This window comes from Ceratotherium simum, chromosome 22, assembly GCF_057802395.1.
Source record: "Ceratotherium simum simum isolate JZ-2026a chromosome 22, ASM5780239v1, whole genome shotgun sequence".
Lineage (NCBI taxonomy): Eukaryota > Metazoa > Chordata > Mammalia > Perissodactyla > Rhinocerotidae > Ceratotherium > Ceratotherium simum.
In genome coordinates, this window is record NC_141921.1 from 29,869,462 (window position 1) to 29,895,217 (window position 25,756).

Here is a 25,756-nt window from a genome sequence, read left to right on the forward strand (position 1 = left end):
GAAATCGCAGAGCGGCGTGGCGGCTTAACCAGGTTCTACTTCACCCGACCCTGGCCTGCCAAAACCAGCTTCTAGTCCCAGAAGCTCGGGCCTCGCCCCGAATGGATCCTTCCGCGGCGGACTGGAGCCTATGACTCACTTTCCCCACCCTACTTTCGGCCGAGCCTGCGACCGAGAGGGAAGGGACAAAACCATCTGCAACGAGGGGTGTCCACAGAAAGGTCTGGGCTTGGCCCCTTCCTTCCACCAAAAACACTGGTTCTTTGAACTCTAATAGGAATAATTCGTCTTTTAACAAACTTTGTGTGAGTTTTTACCCTTCCTTAGGGGAGATTTTCCAACCTTGAATTTAGGAGTTGATTTAGTTTAATCTCCACCCCCACTTCACTTGGTTTGCCCCGCCGCTGTTTACTCTGATTGCGGAAGTAGCTCGGGTGGAGCTCCAGGGACGGTACACTTGAGTACGACTTTTGCGTAGCAATTTAACTGGCATTCCACTCAGGCCAATGGAGTGCCCGGAAGCCCCAGGCGGGTGAGGCAGAGAGCCAATCAGGGTTGTTGGCGGGGTGTGGCTGCGTCCCAGGGCGGGGAATCGCGTAATGGCGGACGCGGGCCGGTGGAGCGCGGCTGGGGGCGTAGTGCGTTGAGGGGGTCCGGCTGTGTGGCAGCCTGCGCGGCGGCCCGCGGTAACAGTCCCCGTGCGGAGAAGGGCGGGCGGCTGGCCCTTCTGTCGCTGAGGGCAACCGCGCGACACCAGGTGAGCAACAAGTCCCCGCGAGTGGGCCCCACCGTGAGGCGCCGGGCCCGGCCGGGCCGCCCCTCCCGAGCGGCGCAGAGTCCCGGGGGAGTGGGTGCCGCGCCTCTTGCCGCGGCCAGACAGAGGCCGAGCGAGCGGGCAGCGAGGGGTGGCGTCTTTTTCTACACTCCCTTCCCCAAGGAGGAGGTGTCCCGGAGATCCCCTCGGAGAGTTGTGGGGCCTGCGAGTCTGTGAGGCTGCGAAAGTGCCCCAACCTGACTTGGCTCTGCCACCAGCTCGCTGTGTGACCTTGGGCAAGTCACTTCCTTCTTTGGGCCTCAGTTTCCCCATTGGTAAAACGAAGGCTCTGCAGGCAGATGTACATGAGTTGGATGCTAGATGTTGTCTGAGATCTTGGGTAAAGTCTTCACCGGGCGGAGCCTCAGTTTCCATCTCTGGGCCATGAAAGAATTGAGGTGCTCTTTGAGACCCTGGTCTGCTAAGTTGCAGAGTAGTGGAGGGGACTGTCTGTGTGTGTGGGTACACGTACGTGTGTGTACAGGATGGTACTGCAGAGTAAGGAGGAGAGTTGCCTAAAGGGGCTCTGGATGGACCCCAGACTGTGGTGGGTGGAGTATGGTTGTCTTGGTCCTCCAGGATCCTAAAGCCTCGGAGATGGGGAAGTTTTATGCAGTTCTGCATAGAATTAGAGAAGAGGAAGGTTCTTCGGAGCCTCTTGGGGCTATGATTGAAATTTAGGCCCAAAAGAATTCAAGGAGGTTAGGAAGAGAAGGGAGAACATTTATGGCGCTCCTACTATGTGCCAGACCTTGTTTAGGCATATGTTCTTATTTAATTTTTACAGCTGTCTTTGAGACTTTATTTACACATAAGGAAACTAAGTTTCAGAGAAGTTAAGTAACTTGCCCAAGGTCACGCAGTATGGTGCAGAGTTTACCAGCGATAGGGTATTTCCTTTGAGAATCGCTGGGCAAGGGGGAAGTCACTGCCCATTTAAAAGAAGTTTGCTTTGTCACAAAATGGGAGAAAGGTCTGGTCCCAGACGCTTGAATTGACTTCTGGCGTGGAGATAGGCCAGGTTTTGATCTCTGCCTGGGTAATTATACGTGCATCCCCTTTGTTCAGTCTGTGAGTTGGAAAGGACCATTTCTGAATTGTAAAAGTCACATTGAAGTGTATCAGAACCTCAGAGAGCTCAGTTTGAATCCTGACTGGGTGGCCTGTGGAAGAAAGTTCACCAACTATTGGTGTATAAACTTGACTCTTGGTTCAGAGTGGTGCCAGCCCAGTAACTTTCTCCTCCCTAAGAAGGCCAGGCTTTCTTGGGATGGGAGAAATTTCCCATTTGTTAGTTCAGATTTCTTTGGATTCCTGGAGTGAAAGTTTCAATAGCTTGCCTCTGATTAAGCGAAGTGTTTCTTGTCTTTGTGCTCTCTGTTATCTGACTTCTAGATGCGTGAAGATTGTGGACCTGGAGTGGGAGGTAATTGGGTACTATAAATTGCAGCACTAATTTTTCCAAGTCTCAAAGCTTTTGATTAATCGAAATGGTAGGACCAGCAGTGTGTATTGTCCTCATATGTCAATGGTAGGGAAGAAAATTGGAAGAGGAAGTTACTGAGAAAGAGGGCGTTTCTTAGCAGTGGAGCCAATATGTATTTCTTTGTTTGAAATTCTAAAACCAGAAAAGCAGCAACTGAAGGAGGAAGGAAGGAAAGAACTGTGAAACTCTTCTTCCCATTCAGATATCTTTAAGTGCTGTCCCTGTCTGCTCTGCTTTCACAGAAAAAGTTAATTATAATTTATTCAATGTTCAGAAATTGTATTCTAGAATGAAATAATTTTAAATTTTAAACCCTCTGAGATAAATATTTTAAAAATCAGAACATTTTACTGAGTACTTTATTGGTGGATGATTCTTTTTCTCAACATAATTACCAATTGCAGTCTGTTTTAACTGTGCATTAAATTAGTGGATTTCAACCAAAGAGGAATTGATCTAAATATTGGATGATGCAAATGTTACCATCACATTAAAAACACATAATGGTGTGTTTGGTTTTTGACATTTGTTAAGTCTTTTTAATGCTTTATTTTACAGGATTATATATGTGTGAATAGTTGTTAAGACATTGAATTTATTGCATGTGAAGATCTATCTTTTTTTTTTTTTATAATTTTATTTATTTATTTTCCCCCCAAAGCCCCAGTAGATAGTTGTATGTCATAGTTGCACATCCTTCTAGTTGCTGTATGTGGGACGCAGCCTCAGCATGGCCAGAGAAGCAGTATGTCGGTGCACGCCTGGGATCCGAACCTGGGCCGCCAGCATCAGAGCGCATGCACTTAGCCACTAAGCCGTGGGGCTGGCCCCAGAAGATCTATCTTCATTGTCAGTATTAGTTATATTTTCTGTATAAGATTTAGTCTTAACTAGTGTACCAGTCCACATTACCTTGGGGCCACAAAAAAAGTTCTTGGGGCCAGATGTGTTTCTGAATTGAGAATTTTTTGGATTTTAGAAAAGGAATATGGTACATGTACTGTGTGTTATGTAACATCCCAGAAAAGTCTGGGGCAGCACCTTGTAATCAAACACATTACTATTTCTGTAGTAAAATGTCAGAATTTTCACACCAACTGGGATAAATAAATACTATAAATAGCCTCATGTCATTTCACGTCAGAATTTGCCGCCAAATGAATAATGAAAAGCTTGTTTTTTACAGCCTTTTGGATTTTGGAATTGAAGTTAAGGGATTGTGGACCTCTATGGATAAAACTTAGGTGATGACAAGAACAATTACAAGGAACAATAGTGTAAACCAAGCTAATTTCAAAACCATGGGTCCTAAAAACAATATTACATAGAAGACACTTTTTTGTTGTTTCTTTCACATAACAGTCTTATTCTAATTAATATATGCCAGTGTGCATTTTTCCTTATGTACCTAAATTTATCTTTTTCCTTTATTTTGGTGAGGAAGATTAGCCCTGAGCTAACATCTGTTGCCAATCCTCCTCTTTTTTGCTAAGGAAGATTGGCCCTGGGCTAACATCCTTGCCCATCTTCCTCTACTTTATATGTGGGATGCCTGCCACAGCATGGCTTGATAAGCGGTGTGTAGGTCCATGCCTGGGATCTGAACCCATGAACCCTGGGCCACTGAAGCAGAGTGCCTGAACTTAACCACTACGCCACCGGGCCGGCCCCTAAATTTAGTTTTTAATACCTTCATTGGTTCCTGTTTTAGATGTTTGAATGATACCCTGCCCCTCTTTCTAAAAAGTAATTTATAGGGTCTTGTGCTCATCTGTTTTTGTATAGCAATTAAGAGAATTGTACCTTTCTCCATATAATTCATAGAAAGACTAATCAGGTGAGGATCTGTAGATTCATGTTTGCAGAATCTAAAGCAGATGTTCCCTTCAGGGTGGTCTTTAGTATGAGGTCATCACTGTTGGATGGCATTTAAATAAAAAAATATTTATTTTTAATTTATGAGGGCTCCACTCTTTGCACATCTTGGTAAGGAGTATACTGAAATATATTTAATTTAGAGTATTTTTTTTTTTTTTTAAGATTTTATTTATTTATTTTTTCCCCTCAAAGCCCCAGTAGATAGCTGTGTGTCATAGCTGCACATCCTTCTAGTTGCTGTATGTGGGACGCGGCCTCAACATGGCCGGAGAAGCAGCGCGTCGGTGTGAGCCCGGGATCCGAACCCGGGTCGCCAGCAGTGGAGCGCGCTCACTTAACCACCAAGCCACGGGGCTGGCCCCTAGAGTATTTTTATTTTTACTTATTTTTTTTTGGTGAGGAAGATTGTCCCTGAGCTAACATCTATGCCAATCTTCCTCTATTTTGTATGTGAGCTGCTGCCACAGCATGGCTTGATGAACGATATGTAGGTCCGCACCTAGGATCTGAACCCGTGAACCCCAGGCCACTGGAGTGAAGTGCATGAACTTAACCACTACGCCACTGGGCCAGCACTGAGTATTTTTACTTTAAGCATATGCTGTATAAGAAACTTGAGTTTACCACCCTTATGAGTTTGGGTAATTTTTTTTAATGACCAAGGACCTCTAGGAGCAAATTTACAAAAACTCAGTCTACTCTTTACTTTTCTTGGACACTTCAACTATAAAGTGAAGTGGACTGGTGGTGTTGGAGGTTAAAGAATTATTTCTTCTCTTTAGAAGAAGCCTCATGACAGCGTGAATTTGAGAGATTCTGGCCTTCAGGACAGCACGTAGTCACCTGATTGGAGGGTCTCAGTTCATCTTCTTACTTGGGGGTGTCTCCATAGTTCCTAAGAATGGTACTGTCACTGTCTGGGAGATAGAAGGGGTGTGGAACTGTGTATCAGGAGTCACAGATGGAGTCGGTGTATGATTGGACTAGGGAATAGGAACAGTTCTTATCTAGACTACCCCAGTTTCTTCTATTTCATAAGCACTGATAATATTGCAAAAGGATTACAAATTAGTGGACTAACATCTTATTCCAAGTTTCCCTGTTGTGAGTGAGGATAAGCTCTTCAAGACAGGAACTGTGTCTTACACTTCTTTTGTATTCTGTAATGCCTTAAGACCAGGGCATCAGATTTGTCTTACATCAGAATTTATGCATAAAAAAATATTCATGTCTAGCCTGGGAGCTCTGATGTCAATACACAACCAGGGTTGAGAACCATTGAGATAAGTACATTGGTAGGTGTTCAAAATATATGTTGATTAATTTGCTATTGGTCCTGGTGTGAATTGGGAAGGATGGAAGAGGACCCAGATTTTTTCGTCAAGTAAAACAGCTTTCCAAGATACCAATACATCTAACAGTTGGCAGATCTGAACCTATAGTCAGTTCATTGCTAGTTACTCTGCCAGCATCACCACCCTGATTTTGTGACCTAGGCAGGATTAGATACAGTCTGTGTCAACAGGCAACTGAAAGTTTTGTTTACTTCTTGGGTGGTGGCTTTACTGACTAAGTTTGATTAGGGTGACAGTTGCTAAATTGGGAGTAGGTAGAAATGCAAGAATTGTTGGGGATTTGGGTGAGGGAGGTGGGCTGCTGGGCACCAGTGATGCCAAGCAAAGAAATGGAAAGTAGTAATTTGTGTTGGTCTCCAACACATAGCACAAAGCATGGAACATAATTGGTGTTCCATAGCTTTTTGTTGACTGAAGAAATGAATGGCTCTTTGGAAAGAGGTGTATAAGCTGTGAAATGAGACGCTTCCTACTCATCCTTCAGAACTGAGCTAAGATGGTATCCCGTGAAGCCTTCTCAGGAAAAATTGAGTGACTCCCTTGTATATTTTGTCCTTAGTTAAAGCATTTATCAGATTGTCAAATCTGATATCAGAGAAATTACAAAACTCTTTCCCCTACCTGACCATGAGCTCCTTAAGGGCAGGACTGTATTGTTCATCTTTGTTTGACTGGTGCTCAACACACAATAACAACTTAATAGATTCTAATAGTGCTTAAATTATGGCGTCGGTCTTATACTTCGTTCTCGTAGACTTCTCTTTTTTTTTCCCTAATTCATGGTCTTTCCTTTTCAGTTCATATCAGCAAACATTTATTGAGTGCCTTCTGAGAGGTAGGTCTTTCTTGGGCCTTGGGTAAGGTTTCTCAGCTTTGGCACTATTGACGTTTTGGACCGGATAATTCTGTAATTGTGGAGGGCTGCCCTGTGCGTTGTAGGATGTTTAGCAGTATCCCTGGTCTTTACCCACTACCCAGTAGCACCTTCCTTTCACTGGCTGTGACAACCAAAAATGTCTCCAGATATTGTCAAATGTCCCCTGGGGGGCAAAATTCCCCTTGTTGTGAACTATATCAAGGGTAGGGCTGGTGGAGTCATAGAGGGAAGTGAGTATAGATGTCCTCAGGTGTGCACTCTCCTTTTATTCCTTCTTTCTGGTTGTACAGTCTTTCTCTGACTTGTGGATAAGAAAGAAAAATGAGAGAAATCAAGAGGTGACATCCTTAAAATAGCCCTATTGTTTTTAATCTGTTTGTTTTATTTGGTTTAATATATTAAGCAGGGGCCGGCCTGGTGGTGCAAGCAGTTAAGTGCACGCGCTCTGCTGCGGCGGCCCGGGATTCGCAGGTTCACATCCCGGTCGCACACCAGCGCACTGCTTGGTAAGCCATGCTGTGGCGGCGTCCTATATAAAGTGGAGGAAGATGGGCACGGATATTAGCCCAGGGCCAGTCTTCCTCAGCAAAAAAAAAAAAAAAAAAAGGGGGGGGGAGGATTGGCAGATGTTAGCACAGGGCTCGTCTTCCTCACACACACACACACACAAAATATAGACTATATTAAGCAGTACAGATAGCTGAATTATTTATGCAGATCTATGTAAATTCAGTTTCTACCACTGATTAGATGGAGTAAAGAACTACTAGAATATTACTACTGTCCATAAGAGACAGTTTTCTCAGAAAAGCTCATAGCTGGAGTTTAACACCTAAAGAATAACCAGCAATGTTTTATAGAGAACTTGCCAGGACTTGTCAGGATTCTTCCTTGCTAATCCTTGAGATTCATGTCTAAGATGTATTATATATTTTGATGTCCCTGCGTAGATAGTTTATAACTCTAAAAATCATGTTTAGCTAATGGGCATGTTTTTCTAAACTCAGTATTTTTTGTGATAGGTAGATGGGTCAAGGCAGTGGTTCTTGGTCCCCTTGGACATTCATAAAGTGATGACAAGTTAGCAGTAACATTTGAGGACTTCATTCTCCTCTGGCCAGCCCTCCACAATATAACATTATAATCATTCATGTCTTAGTCACCATTAAGTGAAGTTGAATGAGTGTTGTTTTTTCCTGTTCTATTTGAAGTTATGAATGGTACTCTAGAGAATTCAAATGTATAGTTATGAATGGTATCTCAGAATAGTTACCATTTATGCAAATGAAACACACTTCTTAACTTAGAAACCAAACAGAATTGAATTGGAAAAGAGAAGAATAGAAACAAGAATTGTTGAATGCTTGCAGAAGAAATAATGTTCACATATAGAAGTATCTCAGAAAAACTTGCTCTTCATCATGATTTCTAAACACTAACAAAGAAAAACAGTTTGAGATTGATGGGAGAGGCTATTAAATTTTGCCCGTGATATTACTTTACAAGCTGTTTTTCTTTTCTGGTAAAATATGGAAGTCTGAGAGGTACTCTCTTAGTTGTAAGATTAATTCCAGTTGAACAGAATTAAATTTTTTATTTTTAGAATATAGAAGCCCTTTTGGGAAGAAGCAGTGGTTCAACTCAGTTCCAATTTGAGTGAATATGTGTATCTATGCACACATACATACTTACATATATATTATGTGGCTTATGGTGACATTTAAACTTTGTAATTGACATAGTAAAGTAACAAGAGCAATTCTTTTACTTTTAAGTATTTAGAATTGAGACCTTTTTCTCCCCTGATTATGCTATTGTTCTAGCAAGTACTCAGTCTAAAAAGCTTTCTCTCAAATCATATCTTGAGAAATAGTGTTTAACTGTGTAGAAGGAGGTCTTAGGTCATGCCCATCGATGTTCTCTTCCATTCACAGTTGAGATCCATAAGTAAATTTCCCTTTGTAGAATACTGTTAGTCTTTTTGTGTGTGTGTGTGAGGAAGATCAGCCCTGAGCTAACATCCATGCTAATCCTCCTCTTTTTGCTGAGGAAGAGCGGCTCTGAGCTAACATCTATTGCCAATCCTCCTCCTTGCCCCCCACCCCCAAGCCCCAGTAGATGGTTGTATGTCATAGCTGCACATCCTTCTAGTTGCTGTATGTGGGACGCGGCCTCAGCATGGCCGGAGAAGCGGTACGTCGGTGCGCGCCCAGGATCCGAACCCGGGCCGCCAGCAGCGGAGCGCGCGCACTTAACCGCTAAGCCACGGGGCCGGCCCAGGAATACTATTCTTTAAAGACTAACAGGAGCCGGCCCCGTGGCTTAGCGGTTAAGTGAATACTATTCTTTAAAGACTAACAGGGGCCGGCCCTGTGGCTTAGCGGTTAAGTGAATACTATTCTTTAAAGACTAACAGGGGGTGGCCTCGTGGCTTAGCGGTTAAGTGCGCCCGCTCCGCTGCTGGCGGGCCAGGTTCGGATCCTGGGTGCGCACCGACGCACTGCTTCTCCGACCATGCTGAGGCCGCGTCCCACATACAGCAACTAGAAGGATGTGTAGCTATGACATACAACCATCTACTGGGGCTTTGGGGGGGAAATAAATAAATAAATAAAATCTTTAAAAAAAAAATAAAAATAAAAAAAAAATAAAGAATAGTATTCCTGATACCAAAGATATCTGTGGAATTATGGGAAGTATAAGACCAACTTAGCCCCCTTTTTTACTTTTAAAGCTCCTTCAGCATTCGTTGGGTGATACTTTGCACAGTGCTGCCACTTTGACGTATACCATTACGGTCAGTCCCCAGCACTTGAGATTAATTATGTTAGTAGCTACATTTTATAAATAAAAAGGCTTAGAGAGGTTAAGTAACTTCCTCAAAGTCACTCAACTAAAAAATAGCAGATTTGAGATTGACCTTGTCTTTTTTAATGAGATTTTTTTAAAGGTAAAGTGTTCACATTTAGTGAAATGCGTAGAAATGCAAGTATGTAATTAGATGAGTTTTGACAAATGTAAACACATGTGTAGCCAACACCGCAGTCAAGAGATGGAACATTTCTATAACCTTCCAAAGTTCCCTCACACTCCCTTCCAGTCCGTCCCCACTGTTTTACAGGCAACCACTGTTCTGATTTTTATCCTCACTTATTAATTTTGCCTGTTCTTGACTCATACAGTATGCTCTTTTGTGTCTGAATTCTTCTGTTCAGCAAAAAGTTTTTGAGATTCATCCATGTTGATGTGTATATCAGTAGAAACCTGAGTCTTTTCTAGAGTTCTTTCCAACAAGCTGCAGCTCCTAATTTGTTTGTTCTTACATCATATCCATATTTTTTGCTTTGACATTTGCATGTAATTTACTTCCCTATTCTAATAGCCTAGATTTATTTGTTTTTAAAATCTCTGAAATTATAAAAATAATACATGCTTATTGCAGCAGATTATACAATCAGAAGTGAATAAAGAGGGAAAGTTCCTCAGATTTATTTTTATTTTTGCTGTTTTCCAGTTATGAAAATAATGAGTACTCTTTGTAAAAAAAAAAAAAATTTCCAAATTCAAAAAATATAAAGCAGAGCATAAGAATCACCCATAATCCCACCAGTTAACATTTTGCTATAATATTTTCCTCTTTCTCTGCACACTGTTTACCATAGCTAAGACCATAGTTTAGGGATTTTTAGTCTTCCCTTCTTATATTAAATTTGTCACATCCTCATTAATCAGTTCTTATTCTTTCAGTGCTTATGCTTGTGGCCACCCCAGATCTGAGTATCTCACTGGCAGTCATCTTGGCTGGGTTGGCCTCATCAGGCAACATTTTTGAATACTTACTGTACATTCCTTCATCGCTCGCCTCGTTCTTGCATACCCAACACCCAACATTTCTTGCAGAGTAGGAGGCAGTATAATTCTGTGGTTATGAATGTAGATTCTGGAGTCAGTCCATCTGGGTTCAAATGTAGGCTTCTCACGTACTAGCTCTGTATGTAGCCTTGGCCAATGGCACTCTTAACCTTGGTTTTCTCATCTGTAAAATGGGGACCTAATTTTACTGTAAAATATAGAGCATATCTTAAAGGGTGTTGGAAGGATTAAATGACATCATTACTTAGTCCAAAGCTCAATAAATATTAACAGTTGTCGTTACAAGTTAAGAAATGGCGTATTTGGTCAGATATATCTTCTATCTAGCGCAGAATTCTACTGCTTGTGGGAAAGGGATGAAAATGTCAACTTCAAAATTTAGGGCTGTGTTGCCCAAGATTCATAATTTCTCTTAGGAGTTTCTTATGGAAATGTTACCTGTGAATTTATCTGGACTAGCTTTGAATTATTTTTTCTTACATTCTGTGCTCTCTATCTGAGTAATGAATTTTATTACTTTATATACTGGATTGGGTAGTAAACTGTTACTTTTTATTCGTTCTAATAAAAGCAGTGGCTCCTAGGTAGTAAGTGTAGACTGTGTGCCAGGCAGTGTGCATATCTCCATCCTTTCAGCAGTCCTTCAAATTAGTTTTTTTTTTTTTGCTGAGAGAGAGTGTCACCCTGAGCTAACACCTGATGCCAATCTTCCTCTTTTTGCTTCAGGAAGATTTGCCTTGAGCTAACATCTGTGCCCACCTTCCTCCATTTTGTGTGTGGGTCGCCACCACAGCATGCCTTGATGAGTGGTGTATGTCCATGCCTGGGATCCCAACCTGTGAACCCCAGGCCACTGAAATGGAGCACGCTGAACTGAACCACTACGCCACTAGACCGGCCCCAAATTACTTGTTATTTACAGATGAGAAAAGTGAGGCTCAGAGAAATTAAGTGACGTGCCCAGGGTCGCACAACTGAGCCTCCTGGGACTAGAATTCAAAACCAAGTTCCCTCCTTTCCTCCCTTTCTTCTTTTTTGATGTAGAACTCCTGTCTTTCTGATTCTAAAACCTGGACTTAAATTTTTTTTGATGTACTTGATTGTTTCTTTAGACTTCTAACTTTTATAACTTCTAAGATTTGGTGCAGAATCTCTGCCATTTCACACCCTCTTTGTTTCATATTAAAATGTCCTTTATATATCTATATCTATATTTAAAAAAAAATCTATATGCTTACAGAAGCTCCTCGGTCCTCTGGTCTTTTTGGATACCTTTCTCGGCCTTCTCTATCTATTTTACCGTTTTTGTGCTGTGCTGACCACAACTGTACATTCTATTCTAGGTACAGATGCACTTTGGTTTGTACAAGGGCAGGATAATGTGTTCTCTGTTTCCAAAGCTTTCGTAGTAACAGCTAGCATTTTGTTGCCTTTTTGTAGCAGTATTCAGGATGAGTCCAGGGACTCTGAAACCCTTTTCTTGTATTGTAACAGGTAGCTTTAGAGCTCATCATCTGATAATTATAGTTTGGACTATTTTTCCATTACTGCATTACCTTATTTTTGTCTGCATGGAAGCTATTTTCCACATTTCTCAACACACAACTTTGTGTCATGATACTTCTGGCTACTGCTGTAGAGTCATCTGCCAACTGGGAAGATTTCACTTGATAGTTTTTTATAGATAATTTCTAAAAATGTTACTTCTGATAGGTTTCAGCTCAATCCCTGGGGGACCCCTTTGTTTATATGTACCTCTTTTATCTAGAAAAGAGACTATATCAGAACTCTCTTATTTCTGTTTCTAAATGAATTCTCTGAGGAAAAAAATTATTCTTCTTAAATCATATTTATTTGCTGTTTTCAGTAGCCTTTGGAAGAGTTTTGTTTTTTTTTTTAATTCTGTCTATTTAATTCTCATATCATGTATCTTCTCACTTCAGGTGTGCATATCTGTTGCCTGAAGCCTTCCAAACAGTAGGTTCTCTGTAAGGCTTTATTATATTAAATGTTCAACAATAGGATAATGCCCAGTTTTGGGTTATTAGTTTAACATTTAACAGATTTATTGAGTACCTACTATATGTGAAGTACAAGGAATACAACTCAGTGACTATGAGGGGCAAGGTCCCTGCTCTCATGAGTTTAAGGAAACTTGGATAGACAATAAATAAACACATAAGTAAAATAGTGAAAGATTGTGATATGTTAGGAAGAGAATAAAATAGGGTGCTGTAATAGAGAGTAATGGAGGAATTTAGATAAGGATAGTCAGGAAAGGCTTCTCTGAGAAGGTAACACACTGAAACTGAGGAATGAAAATGAACCAGCCAAAGAGATGAGGAAAGAGTTCCAAGGTAGAAGGAACAGTAAGGGCAAAGGGATTTCAAAATTTTGCAGGACTGATAAGGAGTTTTATTTATTTATTTATTTATTTTTGTGAGGAAGATCAGCCCTGAGCTAACATCTGCCAATCCTCCTCTTTTTGTTGAGGAAGACCGGCCCTGGGCTAATGTTCGTACGCATCTTCCTCTACTTTATATGGGATGCTGCCACAGCGTGGCTTGACAAGCCGTGCTTCGGTGTGTGCCCGCCCGGGATCCGAACCCCGGGTCGCTGCAGCGGAGCGCGCGCACTTAACCACTACGCCTCCGGGCTGGCGCCAGGAGTTTTATTTTTAAGTAAAATGGGAAAGTCTTGAAGAGGTGTTTTTTTTTTCCCCCTTAATTGAAGGGCTTGAAGAGTTTTTAAAAAAACTTTTAGTGCAAAATTTCAAGCATATATAAAAGTAAAGAAAGCAATATAATGAACTCCTATGTATCTGTCTCCTAACTTTAACAATTATTAACTCATGGCCAATCTTTCTTCTTCTAATACCCATTCTCTTCCCCTAATGTTATTTTTTTAACAGTTAATATAACTTTTACATATTTTTAAATTTTTTCCAGCTTTATTGATATAATTGACAAGTAAAAATCTTAGGTATTTAAGGTGTACAACATGATAATTTGATATATGTATACGTTGTGAAATGATTACCATAGTCAAGCCAATTAACACATGCATCACTTCACATAGTTAACATTAATAATGTAACTTTTATTTAAAATTATTATCTGGCCTATGGAACTCTGGCCCTTGAAATACTTGAATTAAGTGCTTTTATTTTATTTTATTTCTACAACAGCTTTAATGAGATGTTAACATACAATAAACCACATACAATAAACCACATATGTTTAAAATGTAAAATTTGATAAATTTTGACATATGAATGTACAAATGAGACGACTGCCATAGTCAAGATAATGAACATATCCATCACTCCTAAATGTTTCCTTCTGCCCCTTTGTGATCACTCCCTCCTGCCACACTGCTCCCCCTGCCCCCAGTCCATAGGCAACCACTGATCTGCTTTCCTTTTTTTTCTTTTTCTTTTTTTTTTTGTGAGGAAGATCAGCCCTGAGCTAACATCTGTGCTAATCCTCCTCTTGTTTTGCTGAGGAAGACCAGCTCAGAGCTAACATCTATTGTCAATCCTCCTCCTTTTTTTTTCCCCCAAAGCCCCACTAGATAGTTGTATGTCATAGTTGAATATCCTTCTAGTTGCTGTATGTGGGACGCGGCCTCAGCATGGCCGGAGAAGCGGTGCGTCGGTGCATGCCTGGGATCCGAACCTGGGCCGCCAGTAGCGGAGCACGCGCACTTAACCGCTAAGCCACGGGGCCGGCCCTACCACTGCTCTGCTTTCTATCACTATGAATTGGTTTATATCTTCTAGGATTTTGTATGAAGGGAATCATGTGCTTATTGAGTATGTGCTTATTGAGAGGGGTGTCTGGCATCTTTCATTCAGGATAATTATTTTGAGACTCATCCATGTTGTTGCAAGTATCAGTAGTTGCCAAGTAATAATCCATTATATGAATATACTAATTTGTTTACCCATTCACCTGTTGATGGACATTTGAGTTGTTTGCAGTTTGGACTATTACGGATGAAGCTACTATGAACATTTGTGAACAAGTCTTTGTATGGACTTTTCTTTTTGACTTTTAAAATTGAGATATATGGGGCCGGCCAGGTGGCTTAGCGGTTAAGTGCATGCGCTCCGTTACTGGCGGCCCGGGTTTGGAACCCTGGGCGCGCACGGACCCACCGCTTCTCCGGCCATGCTGAGGCCGCGTCCCACATACAGCAACTAGAAGGATGTGCAACTATGACATACAACTATCTACTGGGGCTTTGGGGCGAAAAAAAAAAAAGGAGGAGGATTGGCGATAGATGTTAGCTCTGAGCCAGTCTTCCTCAGCTAAAAGAAGAGGATTAGCACGGATGTTAGCTCAGGGCTGATCTTCCTCACAAAAAAAATAAATAAATAAAAAATAAAAAAAAAAAAATTGAGATATAATTTACATGGCAAATAATTCACCCATTTAAAGTCTGCAGTTCAGGGGCCAGCCCTGTGGCTTAGCGGTTAAGTACGCGCGCTCCGCTGCTGGCGACCTGGGTTCGGATCCCGGGCGCGCACCGACGCACTGCTTGCCTGGCCATGCTGAGGCCGCGTCCCACATACAGCAACTAGAAGGAGCGTCCCACATACAGCAACTAGAAGGACGTGCAACTATGACGTACAACTGTCTACTGGGGCTTTGGGGGGGAACAAATAAATAAATAAAATTATAAAAACAAAATGTGCAGTTCAGTGATTTTTAGTGTATTCACAAGGTTGTGCAACCATCACTACTGTTTAATTCCAGAACATTTTCTTTTCTTTTTTTTTTTGGTGAGGAAGATTGGCCCTGAACTAACATCTGTTGCCAATTTTCCTCTTTTTGCTTGGGGAAGATTGTCCCTGAGCTAACATCTGTGCCAGTCTTCCTCTATTTTTTGTATATGGGATGCCACCACAACATGGCTTGATGTACAGTGTATAGGTCCACACCTGGGATCCGAACCTGTGAACCCCAAGCTGTTGAAGCGGAGTGCATTAACTTAACCACTATGCCAACGGGCTGGCCCCTCCAGAACATTTTCTTTCTTTCTTTCTTTTTTTTTTTTTTTGTGAGGAAGATCAGCCCTGAGCTAACATCTATGACAATCCTCCTCTTTTTGCTGCGGAAGACTGGCCCTGAGCTAACATCTGTGCCTATCTTCCTTCACTTTATGTGGGACCACATAACTATCTACTGGGGCTTTGGGGGAAATAAATAAATAAATAAATAAAATTATTAAAAAAAAAAAAATCTGTTCTTATGCTAGTACCACACAGTCTTGATTAATGTAGTTCTGTGGTAAGCTTTGAAATCAAAAAGTGAGTCCTTCAACTTTGTTCTTCTTTTTCTTTTTTTTATAATTTTATTTATTTATTTTTTCCCCCAAAGCCCCAGTAGATAGTTGTATGTCATAGCTGCACATCCTTCTAGTTGCTGTATGTGGGACGGCGCCTCAGCATGGCCGGAGAAGCGGTGCGTTGGTGTGCGCCCGGGATCCGAACCCAGGCCGCCAGCAGCGGAGTGCACGCACTTAACTGCTAAGCCATGGGGCTGGCCCTGTTCTTCTTTTTCAATGTTGTTTTGACTGTGCTGAGTCCCTTGCACTTCCATATGAGTTTAGGCTCAGTTTGTTAATTTTGGCAAAAAAGCCAGCTGGAATTTTGATAGGGATTTTATTGAATCTGTAGATTAATTTGGGAAGTATTGCCATTTTAACAATATTAAGGGCCGGCCCTGTGGCTTGGTGGTTAAGTGCGCGCGCTGCGATGCTGGTGGCCCGGGTTCGGATCCCGGGTGCGCATCAAGGCACCACTTCTCCGTTCATCCTGAGGCCGAGTCCCACGTACAGCAACTAGAAGGATGTGCAGCTACGACACACAACTATCCACTGGGGCTTTGGGGGGAAAAATAAAAAATAAATAAAATCTTTAAAAAAAAAAAAAAAAAAAACAATATTAAGTCTTCCATTAGTATGGGGTATCTTTTCACTTATTTAGGTCTTTAATTTTTTTCTATGTTTTGTAGTCTTTAGTGTATAAGTCTTGCACTTTTGTTAAATCTGTTCCTAAGTATTTATTCTTTTTGATGCTATTGTAAATGAAATTGTTTTCTTAATTTCATTTTTGGATTGTTCATTGCTGGGGTATAGAAATACAATTGATTTTTGTTTATTTTTTTAAACTTTTTTTTAAAAATAATTTTATTTGTTTATTTTTTCCCTCAAAGCCCCAGTAGATAGTTGTATGCCATAGCTGCACATCCTTCCAGTCACTGTACGTGGGACGCGGCCTAAGCATGGCCGGAGAAGTGGCGCGTCGGTGCGCGCCCGGGATCTGAACCCGAGCCGCCAGCAGCGGAGCATGCACACTTAACTGCTAAGCCACAGGGCCGGCCCATGGTTTTTGTTTATTGATCTTATATCCTGCTACCTTGGTTTTAACAGTATTTTTGTGGATTCCTTAACATTTTCTGTATATAAGATCATGTCATCTGCAAATAGACTTTTACTTCTTCCTTTTCAATCTCATGCCTTTTATTTCTTTTTCTTGCCTGATTACCCTGGCTAGAACCTCCAGTACAGTGTTGAACAGAGGTGATAAGCATGGACATTGTAGTCTTGTTCCTGATCTTTTTTTTTTTTTTTAAAGATTTTATTTATTTATTTTTTCCCCCCAAAGCCCCAGTAGATAGTTGTATGTCATAGCTGCACATCCTTCTAGTTGCTGTATGTGGGACTCGGCCTCAGGATGGACGGAGAAGTGGTGCCTTGGTGCGCGCCTGGGATCTGAACCCAGGCCACCAGCATCGGAGCGCGTGCACTTAACCACCAAGCCACGGGCCCGGCCCCTTGTTCCTGATCTTAGTGGGAAAGTCTTTGGTTTTGATATCACAGTAATACTGCCCTCATAGAGTAAGTTCAGATGTGTTTGCTCATATTGTTTTTGAAACAGATCCTAGACTTCATTTCATTTGTAAATATTTCAGCATATATCTCTAAAATACAAGTATTCCCCCACTGGAACATTATTAACATTGTTACGCCCCAATATCTTTACATATCCAGTCACTTAACGAGTTTTAAGCCAGGGACGGGTATATGATACGATTTCCATTTTTACAAGATTAATTGCTGCAAAGAAAATGGATTATCTGGGGGCAGGAATTGATTGAGGTAACAGAAGGCTATTGTAGAAGTCCAGGTAATGATGGAGACTTGAACTAGGTTGGTGGAAAAAGAAATGCAATGAAGTAGATGTATTTAGTATATATTTTAGAGGGAGAGCTGATAGGACTTGATGATGGGTTAGATATGTGGGTCAAGGAGGAAGAGAAGGATTGAGCATGTCTTCATTCTGGAAACTCTTCTCTTAGCTTTTATGACAAAGCATTGTTCTGGTTCTCCTTCTGCCTTCCTTGATGCTTTCTTCTTTGTCAGTCTCCAAGTTGTCCACTGACCTTGCCTCTCTGTTTATGCTTTTATATTGGGAGGTCATCTACTCTCTCACGTCTTGAACTACAGCCTCCATGTAGTAACTCCTAATCTGTATTTCTGCCTCTGAACTCTAATCCCAGAATTCCTGTTGAATCACTCCACCTGGATATCCTTTCTGTACCTCCAGCTTTTCATGGATTGTTTGTTTTTGGGAATCAGTGGTCAGGTTGGTACGGCTTGTCTCTTCCTTGCTTGGGAGACATGTTTACAGGTTTTAAGGATGGATTTTATACAGGTTTTAATGATGGAAGCTTTGCTTTTCTAAGAAAGATGCTTAGCATACCTGGGCAGCATTTTCCTTCAGGACCTTGACTTCCTCATAGGTTAAAACGAGAAGGCTAAGCTTATCTTCTGCCCACCCCCCTCCCCCAAATCCCCTGACTTACTGCCTTTTATCTTGACTCACATATTTCTATTTATTCATTTACTCAGTCATTTATTCAGCACATTTCAGGGCTGGTATAGGTCTGCCAACATAACAAACATTGGCTCTACTGTTTTCCCAATTCACCCAGATGTAAGGCCTCAGTGACTGTTGACTTTCCTGAACTTACTATTTCTTTTCATACCAAGACACTCTCAGGTCCTTCCCTGTCTTTTTCTCCCACTACTCCATTTCAGGTCCTTTGTTACCTTTTGCCTTGCCTATTGTCCATACTTCCAGTCCCCTCCCCATCTCTATTCTGTTCTGCTACTCTGCTTGAGTGAGATGTATAGCTTCTTCCTAAAAATACTATAATCTATAACTCTAGTTGTGTGACTCTCATCACTTATTGGCTAAAGTACAAACTCAGCCTGATATTTAAGATTCTGTGATCTGACCCTACTTGTCTGCAGCCTTGCTTCCCACTACTTTTGCAATAATGTACTCCAGAAATGTCTCATTATTTTTTGCTTATGTGTCTCTGCTCATACTGTCTGTCCCCCTCAGATATAATACTCCTTGTCTCTGCACATGCAAATCCTGCCTATATTTAATGTCTGGTTATATGACACTCTTGTATGATGTGTTCTGTGATTTTCTTTTTTTTTTTTTTTTTTTTAATTTTTTGTTTATTGCGGTAACGTTGGTTTATAACATTGTAAAAATTTCAGGTGTACATCATTGTACTTCTATTTCTGCATGGACTACATCATGTTCACCACCAAAATACTAATTACAACCCATCACCACACACATGTACCGAATTATCCCTTTCACCCTCCTCCCTCCCCCCTTCCCCTCTGGTAACCACCAATCCAATCTCTGTCCCTATGTGTTTGTTTATTGTTGTTATTATTTACTACTTAATGAAGGAAATCATACGGTATTTGACCTTCTCCCTCTGACTTATTTCACTTTGCATTATACCCTCAATGTCCATCCATGTTGTCACAAATGGCTGTGATTTTCTTAACCAGAAGTAAACCATAACTTTATCACTTTTTACTTTGTTTTATATTTATGTACTTTCTCATCTCTCCTGTATGACTAAACTCCTTAAACAGAAACTATATCTTGTACCTCTATATATCTACAATGCTAGGGTCTTAGCACTTAGTTACTTAATAAATATTTGTTGAGTGAGATAATATTGCAGATAATGTTCATGGAGGCAGAAAACTAGATTGAATGACCTCTTGAGGTACTAGCCAAGCCAGTGCTATATTTAAATAGATTTTTGTAGATTTAAGAGCTGGAAGGGTCCTTATAGATAAATTTTGCTCTCATTAAAAAAATTATAGAAAATTTCAAACATATACAAACGTAGAGAGGATGATATAATGAACCCTTATATGCCCATCACTCAGCTTCAACAATTATCAACTCATGGTCAGTCATGTTTCATCTGTACCACCACCTACTCCCTTACCCTTGTTGGATTCTTTTGAAACAAATCCCAGCCATCATGTCATTTGTGTGTGTGTGTGTGTGAGGAAGATCAGCCCTGAGCTAACATCTATTGCCAATCCTCCTCCTTTTTTTTTCCCCCCAAAGCCCCAGTAGATAGTTGTATGTCATAGTTGCACATCCTTCTAGTTGCTGCATGTGGGACGCGGCCTCAGCATGGCCGGAGAAGCGGTACGTGGGTGCGCGCCCGGAATCCAAACCCTGGCCTCCAGTAGCCGAGCGCGCACACTTAACCGCTAAGCCACGGGGCTGGCCCCTAAATTTTTATATCTATAAATTTTAAAGCATGAAGAAAAGGTTGGTGATACCTGATCTAGTCTAATGTTGCCCCTAGTTCTGCTTTCACAAATAAACATGTTTTTCAGAATGTAAAAACTGAGGCCCAGAGAGATTAAGTAATTTTATCGTTCAAAAGAGAAAGCTTATCAGTGACAACCTGGTCTCAAACTCAGTATAGAGCACTTTCTATCATCTTGTGTTGCACCTCTCCCGTTATGTAGATTCCATTGATCAATTAGAAGTTCTTCCTCTTGGATTACCGCCTCAGTATTTTACCCCTTCATGTAGTACTTTCTCCACATTGCTGCCAGAGAGAGCTTTCTGAATGCAAATCTGATCATGTCACTCTCTAGCCTCAATTTTAAATAGTTCCCAGTAGCCTTCAGCACACTCCAAGTGGTATATAATGCGGCATACAAGGCTCTCTGTGCCTCGGCTTCTGTTTGCCTTATTAGCCTCATCACTCATGACTTCCTGCACTTCAGCCACACCAAGCTATTTGCTGTTCCTGCAACACTGTTTGCCTCTGCACACACTGCTCCCTCCACCTGAAACTTCTCTTAAGTAACCTTTTTTGTCCTTTAAGACACCCTTTCTTAACTGACACCACCCCCACCACGACCCCCCCACCCCGCCCTCCCCCCAGCCCCAGACTGAGCTGGATACCCATAACACCTTGAACTTAAATTAACATTTGTAGTCACACTTATCATAGAGTATTTTATTTTATTTTATTTTATTTTTTATTTTTTTCCCCCAAAGCCTCAGTAGATAGTTGTATGTCATAGTTGCACATCCTTCTAGTTGCTGTATGTGGGACGCGGCCTCAGCATGGCTGGAGAAGCGGTGCGTTGGTGCATGCCTGGGATCCCAACCCGAGCCGCCAGTAGCGGAGCACGTGCACTTAACCGCTAAGCCACGAGCCGGCCCATATCATAGAGTATTATTGTCCCTTTATTTACTTGTCTCCTTCAGTAGCTTTTTGAGCTTCGTGAGGGCAGGGGCACTGTTGAATTGTATCCCCAGTGTGTGGCACACTGCCTGGTATATAAGGTTCATTGAATGAATGAATGAATGAATGAACAAACGAACAGATAATTGGATATCACTTCATATAGATCCCACATATAGTTTGAAGTTGTCATTTGTTTGCCAGATTCTTACCAGCTCTATTTGTATTTATAAAGGCAGGAAGGAAGGAAAAGAAAGAAGGAAAAGAAAGAAAGGCAGGCAGGCTGGTGGGTGGGTAGGTGGGTGGGGAAAAAGTATTGAGGGGAGGGAAGTAAGAAGCTGATTTGGGAGGGAAAAGAAAGGTTCAGAGGCTTATTAACATTTTAGGCCAAGTGCCTGGAAATTTTAATGACAGCCTAGATTTCTTTCAAGCTTTGGACATGTGCTGATTTTCATGACTTACCCTATTCTGCTCTTCCTTAGCCTTTTTGGAAATTTATCTCCTTTGGCTGATAACTATCATTTTTATCTCTTTACCTTAGGAAGTAAGAGCTTTGAGGTACATGAATAAAAGGGAGGTGGAAGATAGCTCACGTTGGTCAAGGTGGCCTTGGATTTTAATTTTTTTGTGTGTGTGTGAGGAAGATCAGCCCTGAGCTAACATCCGATGCCAGTCCTCCTCTTTTTTTGCTGAGGAAGATTGGTCCTGGGCTAACAGCCATGCCCATCTTCCTCTACTTTATATGGGATGCCGTCAAAGCAGGGCTTGACAAGTGGTGCGTCGGTGCGTGCCTGGGATCCAAACCTGTGAACCCTCGGGCCGCCAGAGCAGAGCACGCACACTTAACTGCTGCACCGCCGGGCTGGCCCCCTTGGATTTTAATTTTTAATGTCTCACTCTGTTCTGTACCAGATTAGACCTCTGACGATATCCTATGGCTTAGAGTGTATGTGGATCCTGTTGTGTAATTCTAAAACAGAGATTGAACTTAGGCTTTTCAGATTGGGTTCTCTTCCCTCATCCCGTCCTCACCATCATGAGGGCCAAAGCACAAGGGCCATTAACTGTGGCTTCATTCATTTGATAAATATTTATTGAGCATTCGCTCTGTGCCTCGCATGGTGGTAGGCCCTAGGATTAGAGATGACTGGTCACCAGCCTCAAAGAATTCACAGTCTAGTAGGAGAGCAAGTAAGAAAATCAGTCATTTTAATGCAATATGATGGGATAGGCATGCATAGGGTGTTATGGAAGTTTAAAGAATGTGCAAGGGTGGGGACACCAAGCTCCTTTGGGGCAAAGCATGTCAAGAGTTGTTTCGGGGCCGGCCCGGTGGCTTAGCAGTTGAGTGCGCGCGCTCCGCTGCTGGCGGCCCGGGTTCGGATCCCGGGCGTGCACCGACGCACCGCTTCTCCGGCCATGCTGAGGCCGTGTCCCACATACAGCAACTAGAAGGATGTGTAGCTATGACATACAACTATCTGCTGGGGCTTTGGGGGAAAAAATAAATAAATAAAATCTTTAAAAAAAAAAAAAAAAGAGTTGTTTCACTTGAGCTCAATCTTGGAAGACCTTAGAAGTTGGTGGGGGTTGTGGTGGGTGGTCAGACTTGAGCAGAAGTATGGAGGCAAGAGAGAACGTGATACAATGAGGAGCCTTGGGAAGGTCTATAGGACTTCAGGGAAAGTTATGTATATATGAAGATGTGACAGGAGATGGGACCATATTGTGAATGACCTTTTCTACTTTCTTAAATAAAAGGGATTATCAGTAGAAGTATTTTCATTCTTGTAAGATGTTTAGTGTTTCTCTTACTATTGTCTCTTGAGCAACTGAGTTTTATGTTCTATTTCTTTGATTTGTTCTTTTTATGATACCTGAATTTGGAGCCCTTTTTCTTTTTTTTTTTATAATTTTATTTATTTATTTTTTTCCCCAAAGCCCCAGTAGATAGTTGTATGTCATAGCTGCACATCCTTCTAGTTGCTGTATGTGGGATGCGGCCTCAGCACGGCCGGAGAAGCGGTGCGTCGGTGCGCGCCCGGGATCGAACCCCGGGCCGCCAGCAGCGGAGCGCGCGCACTTAACCGCTAAGCCACGGGGCCGGCCCTAGAGCCCTTTTTCTTTTTATGCTTTAGGTGACTCTGCTTTGAGAACCATCTAGTCAAACCCCATACTCAGGCATTGTGGAGTGGATGATGCAGTTGCTTTTAAGGCAGCTTGAAAGGAGGAGGATTTAAATGACCTTCAAAGACTAATGTCAGGCCCGCATGTCAATGTCACTGCAATTCATGCATGCATGGAGAGTGGGAAAGGGAACTTAATTATGGAGGAGGGGAGTCATAACCCTGCTTGAATGGGTAGTTGCAAGTCCTGGGCCCCGCCCCTTAGCCTCAAAAAAGGACTCTCTTACATTTGCTGCCAAAGAGGTCACAGGGAGAGCCCACATAAATACCATCCTCCTTCTGGGGTGTGTGAGCCAGTCTTATTCTTTTACTTCCACAGGTGCAGAATAGGTTCCCAAATAGTATTCTGATCTCCATTGAACAGCATTTGGCATCTTAATGTCGTTCTCCAGAAAATCAATCCCTTTAAAACAGGGAACATGGCAATTTTAGGTCAGCAGGCATTTAAAGACACCTTTTTAACTTTCAAGGGCTGGCCTAATAAGATATATTTTGTACAGAAATACCAGTGTTATCAAGATGAGACTTGAATCGTTTAAATCTTTAAAGCTCCATTCACTCTGCTAACCTTGGTAATTGTTCAGAATCCGTTACAGTGTTTGGAATGAGGGATCCCACAGTGACCCATGTCACTATCCTTTCGAACCATAAAATAGCTTTCCATAGTTAGCCTGGGTGACAGCAGAAGCCAGCCTTATGTAGTCAGGAACTGCTCCAACATGGCTATAGTCCGAATGACCAAAGGAGTTAGTCATAGTCAGCCTGCTCCATTTCATTAATTTGTTTTGGGAAGTGGTATCAGTGAAGCAGAGCTGCACCTTTGGCTCATTAATACAGAGCCTGAACAGGAAAATCTATTTCAGTGAAATCCTTGCGAGTTGCTGAAAACACGTGGTGCTTATTAATACTTTAAAGAGAACTTTTCTACTTTGGAGGGAAAGTGCTGTATAAAAATGGCCCCAGTTGTTACCTGTACAACATATATATTCATATAGTTCTTGCTATTTCTAAAGTTTGGAAAAAGTTCTGTGTTGATCTAAATAAAATTTTAATTTTTCTAAATACACATTCATATCTTAAAACAGCACTCATTGATAGATTTTGGTAGGAAGTAGAAAAACAAAGCTCAACCTTCCTAATTCCTCACCTGTGTAAGCCTTTCCCTTCCGTTTTAATAGAAGTTCTTCAGTGCACAGACCGTGGCAGAGCCTATTTTCAAAGCAGTTCATAGAGATTTAGCTATGCAATTTATTTACCCTTGGTCACCGAGAAAGAGTAAAAACCAAAGAACCAGATGGCTGCTGAGGGAAAATGTAACACCAAACTTGAGGGGCTAGAGACCAGAGAGCAAGAAGAATGCTTGGGGGTGATCTCAGGGAGCTACAGTTGGTAGTAACAGAATAGAAATTAGGTAATGGAAAATTTAGGCTGCTATACCAAAGACATGCTTCTAACAAATTTTGGCTTGGAATTGTCTTTCTAAGTAAAGCTTTTGTGATTATTGGAATGCTACAGGATTCATCTCTTGGCTTTTTGTCCCACAAAGGCATTAAAATTTAAAACAGACTCTTTAACATGATTTATGGCAGACAAGAAATACCAGTTCCGTTAGGGCAGGTGGTATTTAATTACCCCTCTCTGTGGGAGTGGGGCTGTTCCCACTAAAATTGTTTGTGGGTAAAATCACAACTAAGATCCATCAAGTACAGCTTTATATGTTTTTTTTTTTTTAAAGAGACATAAGTTTCTTGCATTTTTCTAATGTCAAAGGTTAATTTAAAATATTAATGCTGAAAAGATTAAAGATATTAAATCTACTAGGCAAGAATACATGTACATATTGTAATTACTTCCTTTTTACAATTAAAGTAATTGGATTATATTTAATGAGCTATTTACGTTTAATAATTTAAAAAGATTTATCTTTTCAGTATTCCCCATATGCAGAAAGAGATGGGGGAAAACTCACTTCTGATATAATTATCTTTACTTGGGCTAAAAAGGAAAAACAACTGTGCTTTGTAGAAAAGGAGTAGAAGAATATTATTTGGAAATATACATATACAGTTTAGGAATTACCTATAGGAATGTGTTTTGGTTCATTGTAAAAGAAGATAAAAGATTAGATGCTTTAAAGAAAAATCCCCGATGACAAGATTTGATGAGCCAAACAGTGCACAGAGAATGAAACTTAAAGTGATTTTCAGGGACCTTGTAGATAAAAGTAAACTGTCAAAAGTGATGGAACCCCAAATGCCTAGCTGTTTGAAAACAGGAGTTTGTTTGAAAATCAGTAGCATCTGAACATGTTATCTAAGGCTGGCACTTTAAATGAGCCAGTGTTTGTGTTGTTTAAAGTGAAAAATGGGAAGCCCCTGAGCAGCTGGCTAAAATTGGGTGTAGAGGGGGGGAAAGCAGTATGTTATCCTCATTAACACCATTTCAGTTCTTCTAGGGTAAATATGTCAGGAAGGCTTTCTTGTGTTAGCTTGCAGTCTTTTGAGCGGGAAGAAACTAGTCTGGGGTTTGGTGGCACTTGTGTATGAAAATAAGAAATACGGGCATATTCGTCTAACTTCTTGGTTTGGGTGTTTTATGAAGAGTTGGTGTGGAGTCATGGAAAGAGCGTGAACTTTAGACACAGATAGACCTGGGTAAAGCTGACTGTGACTTTAAT

At 41.4% G+C, this 25,756-nt stretch overlaps 1 protein-coding gene across 2 annotated transcripts in view; it reads left to right on the forward strand.

Annotated features, from left to right (window-relative positions):
* The first annotated feature begins 581 nt into the window (after positions 1-581).
* The window catches only part of WASF2 (WASP family member 2), a 59,064-nt gene continuing 33,889 nt past the window's right edge, over positions 582-25,756 (forward strand). For both annotated transcript variants that reach the window (XM_087446478.1, XM_004425805.3), the window contains exon 1: positions 582-757. The gene's annotated coding sequence lies outside the window, so the exon portion shown is untranslated. The remainder of the gene's footprint in view (positions 758-25,756) is intronic.